Source organism: Lipotes vexillifer, unplaced genomic scaffold, assembly GCF_000442215.2.
Source record: "Lipotes vexillifer unplaced genomic scaffold, Lipotes_vexillifer_v1.1 scaffold1980, whole genome shotgun sequence".
Taxonomy (NCBI): Eukaryota; Metazoa; Chordata; class Mammalia; order Artiodactyla; family Lipotidae; genus Lipotes; species Lipotes vexillifer.
Genome location: NW_006797999.1, coordinates 109,677 through 120,001, shown reverse-complemented (window position 1 = coordinate 120,001; position 10,325 = coordinate 109,677). Strand labels below are relative to the sequence as shown.

The following is a 10,325-nucleotide window of genomic DNA, read 5'->3' as shown; positions in this document are numbered from 1 at the left end:
CCTGCTGAAATTCACACTCCCTCTGACCCAAGCTTCTGATTTTTCTAGGAGCACCTGAAACCTGGATTTTTTAAGTTTATAAAATGCTTGTTGAATAAATACCTATTTTGGAAATGGAGATGTTTAAAATCCAGGATTAGATTATGGAAGCTAGATGTAAATAACTTTAAAAGAAATTGATAATTTCTCAGTTTTTGGTGAAGGCTGAGACTCACTTCTGAAAAGTCGGCAATATTCCATCTAATTTTTTAAGACTAAGCTTTGAAACACACAGAACTTCTGAGCATGATTAAGGAGTGGACAAAGAAATGGTCCCAGCTGACTTGTCGGAGACCTTTTATTCTGACAGTGAATTATTTCCTGGTTACACAGAGGAGTTTGTTATGAAAGACTGTCCTCCCTGGAGATTGATGCCTATAAAAGATAAAGTAATGACATTGATTTTCCTGGTGATTTACGTGCTGTCTCATTAGCCATCCACTTCACAGATAAACACTCATGCTTAAAGGTTATACAGACTTCCCCTCTAAGTTCAGAGAGCATGGCTTTTAAAGTTTTCCATCAAACAAGTTATCAAAGTTCTAAAACTCCCAAATCTTATATTAAAATTAGCTTGAAGAAACGTTTTCCTCTGCCCCAAAACCTGCATTAAAACCTTTTTGGAGGAAGGAAGGAAGAAACATTGAAAAACAAACAAGTAAACAAAGATGTACTGATAAAAATGACTGCTAAACTTTGTGTTGAATTATTATAAAAATGTCTGTTTTATTGCTTTTTCTACCACTCAGTCTTGAAAGATTTTTTTTTTCTAAACCACACCTCATCATGCAGAGTTGAGCCAAGCTATTTTTTTTTTTAACATCTTTACTGGAGTATAATTGCTTTACAATGGTGTGTTAGTTTCTGCTTTATAGTAATATGAATCAGCTATACATATACATATATCCCCCCATATCTTCTCCCTCTTGCGTCTCCTTCCCACCCTCCCTATCCCACCCCTCTAGGTGGTCACAAAGCACTGAACTGATCTCCCTGTGCTATGAGCCAAGCTATTTTTGAAAGGGCAGTTACTCTTCCCACTACCAGCTGTCCTGTTTTTATTATGATTCCATTTATTGTTTTTCCAAAAGATCAGTTAAGTCCTTGACGATATCGTGAAATATGTTATTTTGTAAAAAGTCCTACACTTGATTCCTAAGTGCCTGAAGCTTCTAGACCTACCTAAAGTCATTATATGCAATATATTCCTCTTTTTTTTTTTTTTTTTTTTTTTTTGTGGTATGTGGGCCTCTCACTGCTGTGGCCTCTCCCATTGCGCAGCACAGGCTCCGGACGCGCAGGCTCAGCAGCCATGGCTCACGGGCCCAGCTGCTCTGCGGCATGTGGGACTCTCCCGGACCGGGGCATGAACCCGTGTCCCCTGAATCGGCAGGTGGACTCTCAACCACTGCACCACCAGGGAAGCGCAACATATTCCTCTTCTTGTCAGAAACTTGAAAAGTGTTTATTATCTTTATTTGTTATTTTGATATTCCCAAGTTTAGTTTTCCAACTCAGTGAAGGGAGCTTTGTTTGTTCAAAACTTCTGACAGGGTTTAATAATTCATGCACAGTTACAGGCAGAATCATAGACATTTATTCCTAGAGGAAGCATTCAATCAACATCTTGAAAGGATTAGAGAAGGAGCTCTAGAAACCCCAAATTTGTTTCTTGTTGCTTGTGCAGTGAACCAGTTTGATGCTTGGACTCAGTCCGTCCACACACAGTAGATACACAGCCCCTCTGCAGCCTCTCTCTTCACAAACTGAATGACAGTCATTTCAACTGAACTCTGCTTGCTATGTGGTTAGGGTGTAATATTATCATTGTCTCTTAAAATTTTCAACGCTGCTTTTAAACATTGGTGAAATAAGTTGAATCAATGTATAACAGCAGAGTTTTTCAATGACAATATAAAGTTTTGTGCTGTTGATTTTGTGTCCCTTTCAGGAAAAATATTTTTCTGTAGTTATTAAAAAATCTCAAAAATTATTTTCTTAGATTTATATTTACATCTACAATGATAGTCCTCCAAAGAAGAGATATTTCCATTTTAACTTAAATCTAAAAGACTTCAAATTTTAAAAAAAATCTTTTAAATTTATTTATTTAATTTATTTATTTTTGGCTGCATTGGGTCTTCGTTGCTGAGCGCAGGGTTTACTCTAGTTGTAGCAAGCGGGGGCTACTCTTCGTTGTGGTGCGCAGGCTTCTCATTGCAGTGGCTTCTCTTGTTGCAGAGCACGGCTCTAGGTGAGTGGGCTTCAGTAGTTGTGGCATGTGGGCTTCAGTAGCTGTGGCTCATGGGCTCTAGAGCACAGGCTCAGTAGTTGCGGCACATGGGCTTAGTTGCTCCGCAGCATGTGGGATCTTCCTGGACCAGGGATTGAAACCATTTCCCCTGCGTTGGCAGGCGGATTCTTAACCACAGCGCTACCAGGGAAGTCCCTGAATCTAAAAGACTTTAAAATGATCACTCTTAAGGCTGCTGTAGAATAATGGTTTTAAAAATATAGAGAAGTTATCCTTTTTTATCTTGAAGCCAGTAGCCTGCCATAAATCAGTGTACAAATACCGATTTTCTGTATTTTCTTTAAGCCATAGAAACGTTAAGAAGATTAAATCAAGTTATTTGTTTCAAAACATTACCTATTAAGAATTGCGGGCTTCCCTGGTGGCGCAGTGCTTGAGAGTCCGCCTGCCGATGCAGAAGACGCGGGTTCGTGCCCCGTTTCGGGAAGATCCCACATGCCGCGGAGCGGCTGGGCCCGTGAGCCATGGCCACTGAGCCTGCGCGTCCGGAGCCTGTGCTCCGCAAATGGGAGAGGCCACAACAGTGAGAGGCCCGCATAACGCAAGGAAAAAAAAAAAAAAAAAAAAAAGAATTGCAATTGTTGCTTGAAACGATTTAGTAATTCTAGTTCTTTCTGTTTTCCACTGATTTCTTCGTAGTCACATAAGCAGCAAAGATGCTCTGAACAAAAATGTTCTAGTCAAAACAAGCTCCCAGCATCAGGCAGATGAAAATTATTACTCCATCTCTTTTGCAGTAGTTACCCAGTCTTAATGTTTTTAAGGATTAAATCCTATATCTCTTTAAAGTCTAACAAGATATTAGTTTTATAAGAGACTTCCACTTAACTCTCAAGTGTTTGGACTAGTTCTTATCTTCAAAATCAAGCACTTACGTTTGAAAAGAAGCTGCTTCAGATTTAATCCACTTCATACACCCAAGATGAACCGTGAGGGTCGCAGTCATGTGAACTCTTCATCCTCCATCCGAGGGACTCTTGAGAAATTACCTTCATGCTCAGGTGAGCTTTGAGTACACGACTGACGAAGAATCCCTATCATTTAAGAATCTCTGATATCTTCTCCTATGAACCACTGATAAAGCCTTGCATGCTTATAGAAACATTATCTCATAACTTTACCTAAGACATAATGCAACTTGAATAATGTACTTCTTTGTAAAAAAATAAAAAGTTAGTAATCTAAGAAAGGCTGCCATATGTAAAAACAGCAACAACAGCTCACTTTCATTCAGTAAAAGGAGAACTGTACCTAATACTTAAAACTTCCTTTTTATTACCTTCCTTTATTTGCAGTTACCTAGAAAAAAGTTGTATTCGGGAGAAGAGCACTGCTAAAACTGATCTTTGTGGTTCACGTGAGAAGTTCATTAACAGGGAATTTCATGCAGTATTTCATTAACTCGTGTTTTTAAATGCAACTCTCATTATTTAAGAATGAAATTCTGGGTGAAGTGTGTGTGTGTGTGTGTGTGTGTGTGTGTGAGTGTTTGATTTCTAAATTATTATCTATTAAATTATATATCTGTGCTGTTCGTTTAGCCATGTCTGTTATTGATTTCAAAATTTTTGTTGTTGTTCAGCTACTTTGTTTTTTCATTTAACCCATTTCTTTTCCCCACATGCTACGTTTTATTACTGCTGCTATTATTTTGTGATTATGTCAGCCACCCCTGTGGAAAGACACTCTGAATTTTACCCAAATAGCATTAGTCATAAGGATGGTGGTAATTTTTCAACGGAAAAGCTTAAAAGAGCTCAGAACTTCTGAGCTTCAGAGTGAAAAACAAAACAAGACAAAACAGGGCTTCCCTGGTGGCGCAGTGGTTGAGAGTCCGCCTACCGATGCAGGGGAAACAGGTTCGTGCCCTGGTCCGGGAAGATCCCACGTGCCGCGGAGCGGCTGGGCCCGTGAGCCATGGCCGCTCGGCCTGTGCGTCCGGAGCCTGTGCTCCGCAAGGGGAGAGGCCACGACAGTGAGAGGCCCACATAACGCAAAAAAACAAAGAACAAAAAAACAAACAGAAAAAAAACAAGACAAAACCAAACCCTGTAAAAGTCCAGAATGAGAATCATATAACCAAAGAAATTACCTATTTTTTCTGGAAACATGTTAGTTTTTATCACACATGTCACTAAGATATCATAAAGCAAGGTAATCACAGCTAGGAATTCCAGGAGTCCATCTTGAAATGTTGTGTAATTCTGAATATATTATATAATTCCAAAACAAATCTTTAATGTTGACTATACTCTGAATTTGAGTAGAGCTACCCAGTGGTTCCAATTGTTAACACCAGTTCTGAGAAGCCTTCCTGGAAGAATTCGTAGTATTCACCTTCTCACAGATCTTTAACACTATACACACCTATTGGTCTGTGTAGAGGATATTTAAAGCTGATGGTTCAGGGAACTTGGAGCAAGATCAGGATGAGGCATCTGCACAAAAATGGATGGATGAAGGCATTTTACTCTGAATCAGTTTTTAAACACATCCAAAGGGTGAATATTATTCTAACACACACTATGGTAAGAGCATATAATCAGAGCATTGTCCAAATTTCCAGACACATTTAGTATCACTTCTGGGGCTTTATTAGATGCTGTGAGAAGTACTGAATGAAACATGACCCCTTATTTTCTATAGTCTAGTTAATTACACAGATAGGAAAATAAGTATTTTAAAAATAATAGATGTTACAATAGAGGTTCCTGTGAAGGTTGAGAGGGGCACCATAGGAAGCAGGAGTGTTGGGATAAGACCTGAGCTGGTCCAGAAGGCTAGTCGGTGTCGGGAGTGATAAAACTAGAGGGAGAAACTCCAGGTAAAGTCTTCACAGACGCATGGGAGTTCGGAAGAATGTGGTGTATCTTGGAGTGCAGAACAATTTCTGGGAGCATCTGTATTTGCTGAAGCTTCATTTTAAGCATGTGGAGGTGGAGTGGGAATAGGACTGAAGAGAAGACAAAGTGGATAAGGGCAAGAAGGGAAAGGAATGGATTGGGGCCCAGCTGAGACCGAGTCAGTATGTAACAGGGTCGTGGAGAAGCCAGGGCAGATGCACAGAAAGTCACGCAAATATATCTGCACTTCAGAGAGATAATCAGTAGCCCTATAGAGTATGGACTGGAGTGAGAAAAAAAGGCAGGAAAACAAAAAGATATTTAGTGCTGAAAGGTAGGTTGTAGCAGGGGATACATGGTAGTGGATGAGGTAAGATTATGTGTGTGTATGAAGCTTGCAAACACTTTATCAGGTGGAGGGAGCTTGAGAGGTGACTGGAGGCTGCAGAGAGATGGTCTGTGAAGAGAGAAGACAAGAGAGGGAACGAGCTAGTACGAGATGTAGGGCTTGCATGTCAGGCAGAAACCAGAAGCATCAACATCATCAACTCATAACATTGGTGTCGTCTCATTACAGATCCAGTGAATTTATCCAGGAAATCAAGAAAATCCTTCATCAACAACTTCTTCCATGAAATAATTAAAAACAAATAAGATTTGCAAAATTTGGGGACAAGAACAAGAAGGTACCAGGCCTTAAGAGAGCTTACTGTCCAAGACAGAAATCAGATATGATAACAAATAACAACAGATTGTGATGAGTATCCAAGCAATAGAAATACATAAAATATGAGTCAACATGGACATAATCATAACAAATGTGTATTTCAGTTCTCTGTTGTTCTGGGCCCCTATTCTTTATTAGTTTTTCTACTTTTTCTTAATCATTTCTGTTCTGTTGTATTCACTTCTTTTTATATTGGAGGTTAATAATAGTAGGACATGCACAGAATATTTTTTTAACAGGAACATCTGTAAAGTTTTATAAGAATGGCTCCTTTCACCAAGCAGAATGAGCCTCAAGTTATCTGATAAATACTAATGTTTGTCTGGCACAACTACTGAATCTCTTCAGATGATCCATGTCCTTTATACATTTTAGTTTTAAGTAAAAATGTTTTCATGTTGACATAAATACGCTACTCTGGTTGTAAATGTAAGCTATTAATACTCTTCTCCTAAAATGTATTTTTAATCATGATTTCTACCTGATGATGAAGGTAGTAAATTATAAAGAGTAGCTTAGTCTAGTAATATTACTTTTTTATGGATAAAATGTGTTGGAGAGTATAATTTCTCAATATAATTTTTAACCCACTAAGTTAATAGGCATAAAGTGAAAAAAATGCGATAATTTCACTAATATAGTTAGGAACATAAATCTGGAGCATCTTGTCTTCTGACCTACAACCTTAATTCATTAATTAAATCACCTAGTTGACATGCATATATAAAGTGCCTACGGTGTGTCATGCATTCTACTAGGTGCTGAAGACAAAACGTTAATTAACCTCAGTCCTGCCCCACCAGGAGCTCACAATCTGTTCAGGAAGAAAAACAACAGTTAATATCATACATCTTAAAGGGACATCCACTCATTAATTGAACACACGCTTGTTAAGCACTTACTATGTGGTAAGTCTCACACGACACTGCACTGCGGTTGCATGTGCAGGCAGAGCCTGGCCCTCAGGGCTCAGAGCTCCATCGGCAGCGATACTCTCACACCAACAAGTGCTTAAGGAGAACGGAATGGACAAACATCGACGTTTCAGGTGCGGAACTGCTCACAGAGCTGGAGTCTCCCGTGCTTCCTGAGGTTTCTGTGAAAGCAGGATGCCAGTACAGGGCAGCCCATTCACAGGCAGCCACCCACATAACATATGGCTGCTTCTAAATGAGCCACCTGTACTCTCCAAGGGACACCAGGTGACCACAAACAACATGTCACACTCAAAGGTGGACACTTCTTTCAGTTTTACTGACAAAAACAGACAGACATGCATACAGACATCCATTTACATAAAGGGACACCCTGAAGTACAATGAAATGAGTTCGGCCAACTGTACGTCACATTTAATTACAAAGAATGTAATTCAATTATTGTCGGAACATATTGCAAGACAGAGTGGTAGTTTTTCATTTTTCTTTTTTGCAGCAGAATTTAAAAAATAACTTCTCTTTAAAGGTCTGTGTTCTTTGTTTGTTTTTGTCCAGGGATAATATGTCTAAAAAATAAAACTCAACATGTTTTTATTCTAAACTTTGAAAATCACAAATTGCTTAAAGTACCTTAACTATTTTAAGCATTTGATTAACTACTGTTGATTCTTTAAACTTTAGTTTATAGTCCTGAAGGACCTTCAGGGCCAAATGCAAAGTTAAGAAGAACTGAAATCCTTTACAATATATAATTATATAATGTGATGTAACCTGATAGCAAAACAGGGTAGAAATTAAAACCAGATTGAATATAGGTTTTGATAGCTTATGAAATTAAATATCAATATAAGTAGAGCCAATAACTAGAACAAGGTGGGAAATGAGAAACTTCTACGTGTATCTATCATAAATACCATAATTGAAATATATTGTAATATATTTGCATATTTTTAACAATAAGATGCTTTCAATGATGATTTTTTTAAAAGAAACTTGAGCATTCCTGTCAAATTGATTTATATTATTATTTTACCCATAGAAGAACTTTCAGATTTTTTTCCATATCGCGTAAGAAAAACTAAATCCATTAAAGGAAACGATGGGAAAATTGGAGGAGGAAAATTAGGAACACATCAATAAATTATTTTTAAATCAGTCGTTTACTAGTAGTATAACATATAATTTTAATGTCCAGTGTCTCAAACTCTATGATGTCTATGTTTGCATTTACTTGTTTTTATATGGCAATATCCAGATCGACATCATACTTTTTTTTACTTTAATAGAGAAATACAAGCTGATGCTCATTTACTATTTTCGCCCGTGGATCTCAGCGTCTACTATTTGCTTAGGAACCAAATGAACGGACTGGGCCCTGACTTCAGATGTGTGTCTCCATGAAGATGGACATGAACCTGAAGGGGAGGGAAGCAGCACGTACAGAACACCTGCTCTGCACCACTCAGTGTGTCAGGCACTTTCATCTATGCTCTCTCTCTTAATCCTGGAAATAATCTTAGAAAATCACAAGATCCTAAGCAAGACAGACTGGAGAGTTTGTCACAGCCGAAATAAATGGTGGCAGCACAGAGAAAGTCAAGCACACACGTCAAGCAGTTGAATAAGCACAGAATCAAGATGACGATTCCCGCTACAGAGGGTGTTCCCTCTGCAGCTTTTGAAGCGGTCCCTCCCTCTCCCGCTACTCGCTCTCCGTTCTGGGAGGAACTCCCCCCAGCACCGGATGTGCCCACCCCGGGGTCCTCCAGCCGTTCTCACTGAGACAGGAATGGGGTAACTAAGACACACCCTGACAAACTATAGAAGACGAGGTACCTAGTCTCTTCTCATCCGCTAAGGGAGGGTCACTTGATTTAGCTGAAAGAGGAATGAAAATCATTTTGAAAAGTCCCATGGGGGGCTTCATGATTCTTCACTCATAAAATAACTGTTACATTTTATTTTCCGCAGAAAATTTTCCACATTGGATCAAGAAACATGTCAAGTTTACCCACACCAAATGAACCTCACGCTAATCCCCAAGAGATTATACTGGAGGCAACACTTGACAAGAGTCCTGATTCCCCAAGGACTGTTCTTTCCTCTCTTTAGTTTGTGTTTCTACTCATGGCACAAAAAAAAAAAGTCTGGGAGGAAGGCAAAGTCACCCCTACTGGCTGATGTCTAAAGACCCCAAGGGGAAGAAGGTGAGTGAGTGATGAATGAAAGGATCCCCACTGGAGAGAGGCTGAGAACATCGTAATCAGATGGCCAGGGGCCCGGGGCGTGAGGACCAGTTGGAGAGGATGGAGGATCAGGGGAAATACTTGCAAAATACTGCCCTAGACTCAGTCCATCCTCGGATTCACATCCCTTAGCCCGTCCTTTTCAGTTTCCAAGTGCTCACTATACAGAGTGATGCTTCTTTCTTTCTGCCCCCATATTGTGGAGATTTTTATAAGAAAAAGTAAAAGATTTATGAAAACACTTTGAGCCCTTCATAAGTACACTCTATAAATATAAAGGATTACCAATAGTACTTGGAATTATTGCTGCTGTTACTATTCACACGTTGTTACTTTTATTATTCTACAACAAATACAATGTAATTATCGAACCACATGCCAGAATGTTCCACCTCAAACAACGTGGTGAGGGCATCAATTCCTAATACGTGACAGCCACAACAAGACAGCTGCTGGCCCATCACAGCAGAAGGAGGTAAGAATGCTGTTCCTCGTTTTCTACAGCTCATTCTTTCAAGGACTGTCTGTGTGCGTGACTGCCGTCCATCAGCCTAACTGTGACTTGTCATTGCCAGCCCGTGCGCTCACCCAGCTCTCTCCTGGGACACTAGTAACACAAGCTACCTAACTTAGCTCCGGGGCAGCCCCGAGCCCGGCTGAGACAGAACGGGCTCCTTGGGACTTCGCCACAGGGGCTGTGAAGCTTCACCTGCGCTAAGCATCACAGAGAGTTCAGGAGCAAAGCCCAGATGCATAAGAAAGCCAAGTGTGCAGCCAGATGATTCTGTGAGCCCACAAAGCCCATGGATGCACTGTCTTCCCAATCAGCATCACTTTCTTACCTCCTCACTCTTCTCAAAGATGCTCACACTCCCCACTCCTGGAGATAATCTCTGACTCCATCTTTCCAATGCTCCCAAACCACTCACCCATGTCTTGCAAAAAACCTCCCTCCTGACCCTCACCTGCTGGTGCCCATCTTCCTCACCACCTGCTGAGGGTCTGCCTGGCCTTCTAAGAGACTTCCTGGCGGGATCGCCTACAAGACCCAGGAAATACCCATCAATACCCATCTTGTCACACCCATGACAAGATCGCTCTTGTCATGTCCTGTCACCCACCACTGCCTCAGCATGCAGGCTGACTGCCCAACTGTGCCCAAGTACTACTCATCCTCCAAACCATGCTCATTCTCGAGGGTCAAGTTCAGAGCATTCCTG

At 40.2% G+C, this 10,325-nt stretch overlaps 1 protein-coding gene across 1 annotated transcript in view; it reads right to left on the bottom strand.

Annotated features, from left to right (window-relative positions):
- LOC103084768 (CUB and sushi domain-containing protein 1-like) overlaps window positions 1-10,325 on the bottom strand; it is a 338,785-nt gene that overhangs the window by 265,646 nt on the left and 62,814 nt on the right.